Source organism: Giraffa tippelskirchi, chromosome 3 (genome assembly GCF_054371585.1).
Source record: "Giraffa tippelskirchi isolate mGirTip1 chromosome 3, T2T-mGirTip1v1.2.pri, whole genome shotgun sequence".
Lineage (NCBI taxonomy): Eukaryota > Metazoa > Chordata > Mammalia > Artiodactyla > Giraffidae > Giraffa > Giraffa tippelskirchi.
In genome coordinates this window covers 2,517,601-2,529,802 of record NC_137277.1, presented here as the reverse complement: position 1 = coordinate 2,529,802, position 12,202 = coordinate 2,517,601, and the positions used below count along the sequence as shown (strand labels likewise).

The 12,202-nt window shown below is 44.0% G+C and overlaps 1 protein-coding gene across 1 annotated transcript in view; it reads right to left on the bottom strand.

The window, feature by feature from the left end:
- KCNJ16 (potassium inwardly rectifying channel subfamily J member 16) overlaps positions 1 to 12,202 on the bottom strand; it is a 403,319-nt gene that overhangs the window by 369,182 nt on the left and 21,935 nt on the right. The window lies entirely within an intron of this gene.

Genomic DNA, 12,202 nt, shown 5'->3' with positions numbered 1-12,202 from the left:
CCCTGGAAGCCTAGCAGAAACAGAATTACATGCTGAGACAGCCAGCCGTCAACTCGTGGCACATCATGGGAGCCAGGAAGCCTACAGGCAGCTTTGCAGCTGTAGAAGCCAACGGCGCTGGAAACCAGGCACCAGCTTTGATCTTCAGGGTGGTGGAGGCACAAAGGAGCCTGAATTTACAGTTCAAAACCTCTCCGATGAAAACCTCATCACCCTAAAAAGGCAGCAATGGTACCCATCAGGATAGGGATTTGGGAGGGCTGACACGTCTAGAAAATTTGAACTGCTGGAGCCACGTGAATCGTCAGCTATGGAAAAGCAGCCTCTTGTCATTGCTAGTGAACAGCAGCGTCCTGTGGCCTGAAGCCTGCTAACTAAGAAAGACGCCGTGATGACGGGCCGCTCAAGACCGTCTTTCGTGCCCTCTTCTCGTTTCTAGTCCCCAGAACAAGGAGCAGTTCTCAGCACAGCCCAGCTGGGAGAGGCCACTCGCTGCTGTGGGAAGAAAGGGATTAGGATGAAGAGCAGCTGAAGGGTTTGGCCTCTCTGTACCTGTGGGGACTGGGAGCAAAGGCCGGAAAACTGGTGCTGAGGGTACAGGACTGGAGGCTGGAGGGCGGAGCCAGAGCACAGGCCTGCAGAGAGTCTTCCACCGCAGGGAGCTCGCCCGCGTCTGAGGGCGTCACCTCCCGGCACACACACTGCGGCCTGTCCTGACACACTGTCGGAACGGCCCTTTGAAGCTCCGAGAGATGAGGGCCCACAGAATAAATCAGGCGGATATTCCAGGCTGCCTTGGCACAGCGTTAAGGAAGAGATCAAAAGGCCTGGTTTTTGCGACAGCTTTCAGCTGATACCCTAAGTGTAAGGAGAAGTGAAATGTGAGTCGCTAAGTCATGTCTGACTCTTTGCGACCCCATGGACTGTAGCCCACCAGGTTCCTCTGTCCACGGGATTCTCCAGGCGAGAATACCGGAGCAGGCTGCCATTTCCTACTCCAAGGGCCATCTTCAAAATGTGGTACAGACTTTAATCGAACAGTCTTATGTACCCATAGCTATCATGGCCTTAGAACCAAAGCTTTTTCTTCTTTTAAATACTGGAAATTAAAGCTGAGATATTCATAAAATTTTTCTTTATCTGTTAAAATATAAACCTATTCCATGTTAACACAGATAATATATTTTATTATTAATAACTGTATTTCCCCCCAAAAAAATTTAGTGAAACGAGTGGACTGGTTTTACATTTTGCAAATCTCTTTCAAGTCCGCCCTAATTAAACACTGAAGTGTCAGGCTCTCCCACCGACTCCGGTTTTACTCTGTTGGGATCCATCATTCTGGCCGCATGCTCAGTTGTTCATTGTGGCTGACTCCTCGTGACCCCGTGGACTCTAGGCCGCAAGGCTCCTCTGTCCATGGGATTTCCCAGGAAAGAATACTGGAGTGGGTTGCCATTTCCTTCTCCAAGGGGTCTTCCCAACCCAGAGACTGAACCTGCATCTCCTGCATTGGCAGGCAAATTCTTTACCACTGAGCCACCTGGGAAGTCCCTATTTTGGTTGAAGTGGTTTAAAAAAATGGAATTCACAGGTAACATAGTTCAAAAAGGGAGGAGTATTTTGATGACCTTTTTATATAATTGTAGAAATTTATCTTCAATATGACACCAGAACTTGACAGATGGTAGTTTTATTAAAGTTAGTTGCACTGTGATATCTGAAATCAACACAGGTGTCCCCTTGGCGATTTTAGGCTTCCCAGGTGGCACTAATGGTAAAGAATCCACCTGCCAATGCAGGAGACACAGGAGACATAGGTTTGATCCCTGGTTTGGGAAGATCCCCTGGAGAAGGGAATGGCTACCCTCTCCAGCATCCTTGCCTGGAGAATCCCATGGACAGAGGAGCCTGCTGGGCTATGGTCCGTGGGTTCACGCAGAGTCAGACACGACTGAGCGTGCATGGCGAAGCATGTTAACTAGAGTTATCGCAGTGGTCATTTCACAACATACACAGATACAGAATCACTATGCTGTACACTTGAAACTAATGTGTGTCAATTATGCCTCAGTTAAACAAAACAAGCTATTTCTTTTTTAAAAAGTGACAGCCCTCCTGGCCAAGGAGTCGATCCTGATGGGCACAAGTCAGCTGCAGGGTTACCATTTTCCAGCGACGTTTAGAGGCAGACCTGTGGCCCGTCTCTGATCAGGAAGGTACCAGAAGAGGTCTTCCCCGGAGCTTCTGCCAAGCTCTCTAGTGAGCAGGACAGACGGCCGGAGGGGACGCTCGGAGCTCTGCTGTCGGCCTCCAGCCACAAGGGAAAGCAGCTTCAGACAGCAGCCCACCGCCAGCCGGGACCGGCGTGGAGAGACGGACAGACTCTGCATTCTAAAATTACCCATTCTTTCCAGTGGCCATAAACAACACCAATGTGTTAGTGGCTTAAGGCAACACACATTTGTTTCCCTCTGTCCCAGGAGGGCTGTGGGACTTCTGGGCTCCGGTCACCCCACCACCACCAAACGCCTGTTCCTCCCAGACCGGGGCTAAGAAGCAGCTGCTGTTGAGACCTGCTGCTCCGCCGGCAGCAAGCAGCCCCTTGCGAAGGAGGCGGGAGGCAGCCGCTCTCTGAAAGGCTCTGTGTGAAAGCGTCCTGTCTGCAGTCTCACCCCCGGGGAGAGGAGAGCTTGTTTGGGGTGGAGCCCAGAGTCCCGGGAGACTGCGGGGAAGGGGGAGGAGGGGAAAGTGAAGCCTACTCCTCCCATAGGGTGGGGTTGTTGTTGAGTCACTAAGTCGTGTCCAACTCTTTGTGACCGCATGGACTGCAGCCCTCCAGGCTCCACTGACCATGGGATTCTCCAGGCAAGACTGCTAGAGTGGGTTGCCATTTCCTCCTCCAGGAGATCTTCCTGACCCAGGGATCAAACCTGAGTCTCCTGTGCTGGCAGGCGAGTTCTTCACCACTGAGCCTCCAGGGAAGCCCACTCTCCTCTCTTGTGGTTGTTCAGCCGCTCAGTCGTGTCCAACTCTTTGCGACCCCATGGACTGCAGCACGCCAGGCTTCCCTGTCCTTCACTATCTCCTGGAGTTTGCTCAAACTCATGTCCATTGAGTCGGTGGTGCCATCCAACCATCTCATCCTCTGTCGTCCCCTTCTCCTCCCGCCTTCAATCTTTCCCAGCATCAGGGTCTTTTCCAATGAGTCAGCTCTTCACATCAGGTGACCCAAGTATGGGAGCTTCAGCTTCAGCATCAGTCCTCCCAATGAATGTTCAGGGCTGATTTCCTTTAGGACTGACTGGTTTGATCTCTTCTCATTGGTGTGGGGTAAGTCATGTCAATGTGAGCAGGGAGACTGAACCCTGTTCCAGGAAAAGAATGGATACCTGGGAACAAAACCCAAACCAGCCAAAGTCCTTACTGACATTATTATTAATAAAAGGGCTCCTATTTCCAGATCTCCACTTCTGTGAGATAACATACGTCTTTACTGCCAGTGACTTACACAGTTTGCTGCTGCTGCTGCGTCGCTTCAGTCGTGTCCGACTGTGCGGCCCCATAGACGGCAGCCCACCAGGCTCCGCTGTCCCTAGGATTCTCCAGGCAAGAACACTGGAGTGAGCTGCCATTTCCTTCTCCAATGCATGAAAGTGAAAAGTGAAAGTGAAGTCGCTCAGTCGTGTCTGACTCTTCGCGACCCCACGGACTGCAGCCCACCAGGCTCTTCTGTCCATGGGATTTTCCAGGCAAGAGTACTGGAGTGGGGTGCCATTGCCTTCTCCCTTACACAGTTTAGGGAAGGGCATCTTCACTAATGCAGCGAACACTCCCAAGGATTAGCTCCTATTCAGAAGTAGAGGAAGCAAACTGAACTGTTAACAGGCCAGACAAAAGACCAGCTCCCAAGCCCTCCAGGCACTAAGCATCCTTCCCAAAGAGATCATTGCTTCTCTCTCCGACTGTGAGAAGTAGGACACAGCTTCCTATAATGTGGGAATGTCCCTGAGCCTGGAGGGCAAAAGACAAATATGACCAGAAGTTTCAAGCAGTGTGATGAATGAATGAATGCAGGAGCGTTCGTAGCCTCTGTTTCCACTTCATTAAATGTATGGGCAACAAAGAGTCTGAGAGAAAAAAAGAACTCAAACAGACCTTATTTTTCTTTACTGGTTCAATCAGATATCTCTTCCCAGAAGAAAAATAAAATGCATTTGTTTATGTCTTCCATTAACTCTTTCTTTCATTCCAATATGGACCAATAATGGTGACTCCCAAATTTTTTTAATGTATGTAGAATACTAAATGGGCTTTCTGAGTGGCTTAGTGGTATAAAGAATCTGCCAGCAACGCAGAAGACATAGGAGATGTGGGTTCAATCCCTGGGTTGGGAACATCCCTTGGAGTGGGAAATGGCAACCCACTCCAGTACTCCTGCCTGGGAAATCCCATGGACAGAGGAGCCTGGCGAGCCACAGTGCACGGGGTCGCAGAGTCAGGAAGCACTGAGCACACAAGCACCATCAGGCTCAGTCGTGTCCACCTCTCATGGGCCGCAGCCCACCAGGCTCCTCTGTCCATGGGATTTCCCAGGCAGGAGTACTGGAGTGGGTTGCCATTTCCTTCCCCTGGAAGAACCAGGGGATCTTCCCAACCCAGAGATGAAACCAGAGTCTCTTAGGTCTCCTGCATTGGCAGGCACGTTCTTTACTACTAGAGCCTCCTAAATATATGTGGGTGTTGTCCAGTCACTAAGTTGTGTCCAGTTCTTTGTGACCTCATGGACCGCAGCACGCCAGGCTTCCCTGACCCTCACCATCGAGTCAGTGATACTATCCGACCATCTCATCCTCTGCCGCCCTCTTCTCCTTTTGCCTTCAATCTTCCCCATCATCAAGGTCTTTTCCAATGAGGTGGCACTTCACATCGTACATACAATTTACATCAGATGGTAGATTTTAGAGTCTATTTGGCTAATAAAATAGGACTTGATCATAGGCCATTTGGGCAATCTGCAGAAGCCACTGCTACAACCTAGGATGACCTTATAAAACTTTTACTGAACTCAGTGAAAAAAAAAAAATTAATGAAAACCTTCAAACTGTCCACGAGAACAGAGCCGAGGGAGTTGCAACAATCATCTTTTGTTTTGTTTTGTTTTTTTCTTTCCTTTTTTAAGAACACTGGAGCTGTGACCACAGAGGTGATTGGAGAATCACAGCCTTCCCCCAGCGATATCCAAACAGAAAGTTTTCCAATACATCCCCTAAAATCGCAGAGCATGTAATTCCACGTTAGCTCCAGGAAGGCAGCGTCTCTGCTTAGGGTATGGAAATTTGGAAGTTCATTGCTATAATCTGTGGTTATGATTTCAACCTCCCTGAGTGATGCCGGGAATAAAACCACAGGCTCCCAGTGCTAGGAGCCTTTATTGTAATCCAATAAAACCTTAACAACCAGTCTTCTTTTTTATGATAAATTAAGGGCCTCATTTGCTTTGAAGCAGCCCCTCTGTCCCGACGTTTACCCCACTGTGGAAACAATCCTAGAGAAACACTGACCTCAGACCAGGGGTGGGGGATTCCGATGGGGGAAACAACAGCCCAGATTCCCCACCTCGGTTTTACGGATTCAGAATCTACAAAACAAATTAAAACTTTCCCTTCCCAAAGAACTCATCTTTAGGATGAGCCTCTCCTTGGGACTTCTGACAATATTTTACAACAGACCATGACTTCCGAACCCTGCACCCCAAACACAGAATGTCACCTTGAAATCATAAATGTTGTATCTGGGATGGAGGCCATGGGTCCTCTTCCCCACTTTTAATCTTTTTTATTTTGGCTAATTTGAAACTTTATTCGGAAGCTCAAATTCTGCCCCAATTGCCAGTAATTTATACTTCCCTGTGGTGTCATCTTTGTGAACTCATTTGTCATGGAATGATTTCCCAGCTCAAAACAAACTTTAGACAGAGGTCAAATTTATTTCACAGCCGTAATTTCTTGCTAAGATCCAATGCACTAAGATGTTGACAAACTACCCCAAAACCTACATGTGTGTTTGTGAAGGATTTCAGAGGCCAGTCCAGGAAGTTTTTAAAAATAAGCATCTGCTTAACCCTCCTACGCTGTTGGTGGGCATGTAAATTGGTAAAGCCACTATGGAAAACAGTATGGAAGTTCCTTAAAAAACTAAAAATAGAGTTATCATATGACCCTGCAATCCTACACCTGGGCATATATCCAAAGAAAAACATAACTCAAAAAGAAAAAAGTTCATTGCAGCACTGTTTACTATAGCCAAGACATGAAAACAACCTAAATGTCCATCGACAGAAGAATGGATAAAGATATGGTACGTATATACAATGGAATATTACTTGGACATAAAAAGGATTGAAATAATGCCATTTGCAGCATCATGGACGGACCTAGACAGTGTCACACTGAGAGAAGGAAGTCAGACAGAGAAGGAGAAAAAAAAAACCCATGACATCCTTTACAAGTGGAATTTAAAAAGAAATTATACAAATTAGCTTACAAAACAGAAGCAGAGAAGGAACTTATGGTTGTCGGGGGTGCAGGACGGAAGGATGGGGAGAAGGGACAGTTAGAGAGCTTGGGACCAACATGTAATCACTGCTCTCTCTGAGATGGACAACCAGCCAGCGCCCACTGCAGGGCGGAGGGAACTTCGCTCAACGTTACCTGGCGGCCTGGGTGGGAGGGGAGGTGCAGGGACAACGGACACAAGTATACGCATGGCCGAGTCCCTTTGCTGTTCACCTGAAACCATCAAACACTGTTTGCTAACTGGTCTTACCCCAGTGCAAAATAAAAGGTTTAAAAAAAAAGATGTCTTTTCTTATCATAAAATCTTGGTTATTTCCAGCTAAATATCGATTTAATTATTTCCATTTTGATTCGATTTACCTCAGAATTCTTCTTTAGTATCTTAAGACTCCATGTGATACATAATTATGCTTTATTATCTTCCAAGATTTATATTATTTACATATTTGATGCATATTTCAATTTAGTTGGGACGGAAAATGCATATTAAAAAAAAATCATGAAACTTAATGGCATACTGTTAAACTCATTTCACGAAGTTAAAATGAGCTGGTGTTTAGAAAACTGAAGTATACTTTTTAGGACCTTTTTGTTAGTTACTTGGCTGTTACCAAACATATTTTGTAGTTTAGTAAACTATTTGTAATTATGTTCAGTCACCAAGTCCTGTCCAACTCTTTGGGACCCCATGTACTGTAGCACGCCAGGCCTCCCTGTCCATCACCATCTCCCGCAGTTTGCCCAAGTTCACGTCCATTGAATCAGTGCTGCCGCCTTCTCTTTTCGCCTTCAATCTTTCCCAGCATCAGGGTCTTTACCAATGAGTCAGCTCTTTGCATCAGGTGGCCAAAGTATTGGAGCATCAGCTTCAGCATTAGTCCTTCCAATGAATATTCAGGGTTGATTTCCTTTAGGATGGACTGGTTTGATCTCCTTGCTGTCCATGGGACTCCAAGGGACTCTCAAGAGTCTTCTCCAGCACCACAATTAAAAAGCATCAATTCTTTGGCACTCTGACTTCTTTATAGTCCAACTCTCACATCCATACATGACTGCTGGAAAAACCAGGGCTCACACTTAGAGCTCACACTTTTTTTTTAAGTTGCTCAGTGTGGCCAACTCTTTGCAACCTCGTGGACTATACAGTCCATGGGATTCAAGGCCAGAATACCAGAGTGGGTAACCGTTCCCTTCTCCATGGGATCTTCCCAATCCAGGGACTGAACCCAGGTCTCTCGAATTGCAAGCAGATTCTTTACCAGCTGAGTCACCAGGGAAGCCCATAGCTTGCACTTATACAGTGTTATATGTCTATTATACCTCAACAAAGTTGGAAGCAAAATAGCTATCAAAATAAAGAAATAAAAAATTAAATAAGCATTCATTCCCAGAGCATTCATCTTAATATTTAATATAGATGATGGAGCCAAAATAGTTTGAAAGCAGGAAGAGAGATCATGGGATATCTTAGCTAGTATAGAACTCAGCTCTGAGCTCCATCTTCTATGTTCAAATATCAGGAAAGACCAGTGATAAATTCAACCCTTGGGACCTCAGCTTAGTCCCTCCTGCAACTGTTAGTATATAGAAACTCAATATACACATTTTAAAACTCAGGAACTCTTATACACACACAGCTTTTCCACATTCAGCTCATTTTCAGTTTTATCATGCTTTGCAATAAATAGGAAAAGGAGAATTGAGGGGGAAAATTTATCCAAGCTGCAAAATTTTAGATATAACAATGTTTAAAAATTAGTGGTTTGAATGAGGTTTATACTGTTCTATGCTTTTTTCCTTCTCACCATCCCTCCAGACCCCCAAATCCCAAAGATAATAATGACACTGTGAATTCCAAGGGGGTATCATTGGAAGGTAATTGACGACCTCAGCCAATGATTCCTGCCCCTCTCCAAAAGAAACAATGGGTTTTGGAATTCTAGATGCTCTCTTTACACATTTCAGCAGTCATATGATTTCCCTGAGAGCAATAAATTGACCATTATTGCTGATTCTTTGGCAAATTGAAGGTGTTAATACATTACCCCAGAGGACAGTATTTTCACTTTTAAGATGTATTCACAGTTCACAGCTCTTCATTCTCTCCTTAGGGTTCTCATTTAATTAGCGGTTGACAGAAGAAGGTCCTTTCATTTAAATAGGAATTCCATTTGGGAATAGCATACATTTTCTTGGTTTTAGGAACCCATCGATATTTGCTCAATTAAGACACCATTTGACTTCCTATTTATTCTAGTTGGGGTTATTAACTGTTTCTACTCCAAGTCTCTTTAAAAAAAAAAATTGTCAATGTTGATAGGTTTCCCTGGAGGCTCAGATGGTAAAGAATCTGCCTGCAATTCAGGAGCCCTGGGTTCAATTCCTAGGTCAGGAAGATCCCCTGGAGAAGGAAATGGCAACACACTCCAGTATTCTTGCCTGGAGAATCCCGTGGACAGAGGAGCCTGGCGGGGTTGCAAAGAGTAGGAAATGACAGAGCCACTAAACATCAACAGTAACGTTGTTGATACTGATCATGAATGACGATGCTGACAGTAACCCTTCTACCATGCGGTCCTTTCCACTTCTGGTTCTTGCCCTGGCTTCCCTTTAAGAAAGGCACTGTATCAATGCCATACAGTTAAAGAGTTTAAAAAGTCAAATGTTTCTATGTAACTTTCTTTGAAAATTGGCACTTTTCCTCCATACATTCTATTCCCATCCCCCAGAAACAATTACTTTCTACTCTCTTAGATGTTTCTTTGGACATGTCCTTTCCAACACCTAAGCAACAGATACTACCATTTCTTCACTGCCCCATTTTAGAATATTACCTGTGGACCTCCTGCTGTAAGTCCTAAGGATTTAACGCATTTGCCACATCTCTTTTACAACTAGTCTCCATACATTCTTGCCTTCTAGTCAAAGTCTCAACTCACTTATATCAAAATTTGTTACATTAGTACTTAATCATGATATCATTATTGCTTGGCAAATATTATTCAGAACTAAGCCATGCCACACAGTTCAGGAATAGTCAGTTTCTTGGGAAAAGTTTGATTATCATCCAGTTGGTATATACTTTGTTGTTTTTTGGGGTTTTTTTAAGATTTTTTTCTTGATGTGGACCATTCTGTTAAGTATTGAATTTGTTACAATATTGCCTCTGTTTTATGTTTTGGCTGCGAGGCCTGTGGTGACTTAGTGACTGAACAATAACAACATAATAAATATATGATAAATGTGTATCTGCTCTTTTTTTTAAAACAAACAGTAAAACTGTATATAGATAAGTTTAGCCTTCCTTGAATCTACATTGTTCTGGATATTTCCTTTTGAAACTATGTAAATGCTTCAGATAATTATAAAACCTAGATATTATTCTTAAAACGCAGCACCAAAAATAAAAGTAAATGGTTTTAAATATATATCTAGGTGGTAGCATCATCACACATAGAGAAATCTAACCATTCTATGCAACTTTAAAGCACAACAATTTGCCTGCACGCTTCTGGAGGGTGTCCTCTAACACTCTAAACATACTCAAGACAAAGAAAATGACCCAAACAAGTTGCACACTCTCTTCTATAATCACACAGCTGGCAGCAGTGTGGTACTGTTATTCCTAGAATGTTGGGAGGGTATTAAACATAAAAGCACTGAGTGTTAACAGAATATGTTTACTCTAAAATTCCTCATTGTAAAGCAACCATATTACAAGGAAATTTTTTAAAAGAAAAATAAGTAAAAGTAAATAAAATTCCTTGGGCTGTTAAAAACTGGGACTCTAGGGTAAGAGAAAGAAGATAGAGATCTAATACAAACATAGGTTTAGTACAAACCTTAAACATCCTTGAATTGAAACTGGAAGCATCAATAAAAACTCATCATTTTTTATTTTTAAAATACATCTACATATTTCCTAGTATCGTCCCACTGAGAAAGCCATCTCAGTACTAATGATGACCCCTGCAGACTAGACAGTGGTGTCCAAATATTTTTTCCTACTTAAAAGAACCAGGGCTTCTTGCAAAAATGATTGATTACAGATATGAAACTGGAAATGTACAGGAGAGGCTGAAATCCCTGTATGACAACGACCCTACCAAACACTACAGGCGTCTTACCAAAGGGCTCAGGAAGCAACCTGAAGAAGCTCCGCCCACTGTTCCCATCAAAGTGGGGCACTCTGAGCAATGACAGGAAAAATTACCATAATGGGCTGAAAGATGCTAAGGGTGTAGATTTCATGCGTGTATGCATGTGTATATGTATGCATGTATGTATAATCTATGAATCACAATGACTCTCCCCAAATAAATAATCACACTAACTGATCACAGATGCTTACTAACTCATTATTTAAAAAGTAGTAAATATAGAGGGGATATGAAGCATTTGCCCTGATTTTCCTACATAAAGTGTACCACTTGGGAGAAAAGTTGTAAATGAGACGACATTTTTTAAAATAGAAGTTTCTAGCTAATGAAAAAGTTGCTAGAATTAGACTATAACAATTTTGGAAACGTTAATTAAGAAGTCTGGGCTTCCCTGGTGGCTTAGTGGTAAAGAATCTGCCTGCCAATCCAGGCAACACAGGAGATGTGGGTTTGATCCCTGGGTCAGGAAGATCCCCTGGAGAAGGGAATGGCAATCCACTCCAGCATTCTTGCCCGGAGAATCCCATGGACAGAGAGCCTGGTGGGCTACAGTCCATGGGGTTGCAAAGAGTCAGACACAACTTAGTGACTGAACAACTTAGTTAATGAATCTAGGTTACTACCAACAGTATCTGTAAATGTCATAAAAAGAGAGAAAACAAGCCTCTCTACAAAAGACAACAAGGCATCCACAAGTCTTCCTTGCCCTCCCCACAATTATTCTCAGATTGAGCTTATCAAGGCTCCATACAGAGCTTTCAACTTATAGGAAACTTAGAAGGCAGGGCCACCCTGGGGGAAAACCAGTCAAACCCAGACTCTGGACGAATGATCCAGTCTATTCAATAAATAAACTGCAAGTAAAGCAAGAGAGACAGAGTGAGGAAGAATGGGGGCACCTATGAATCAGAAGTTATTCATCATATGTGGAAATCGGTCGGATCCCAATTCAAATAAACACTTTTTAAAAAATTACAAATACAAACACACCTGTGTTTAACTTTCCTGAGATGGCGGGGAAGTCAAATGCTGGCTCTCTGATGACACGAGCAGACCTCGTTTTATTGTGCTTTGCAGATACTGCGTGGTTCTACAAATTGAAGGTTTACGGTAACCCTGCCTTGAGCAAGGCTACCAGCTCCATTGTTTCAACAGCATTTGGTCACTCCCTATCTATGTGTCATGTTTTGGTAGTTTTCCCAATATGTCCAAACTTTTTATAGGTATTTTATTTGCTTTGGTGACACCTTTGATGTCACCATTTCAAACGTTTTGGGGCGCCATGATTTCCACCCATGAAAGACAGAGAACTTCACGGATAAACGCTGTGTGGGTTCTGACCGCTCCATCAGCTGCTCAGATCCGCCTCTCCCCCTCTGCCTGGGCCTCCTCATTCCCTAGTACTGAAATTAAACCAATGAGCAGCCCTACCAGGGCTTCTGAGTATTTAAGAGAAAGTAAGAG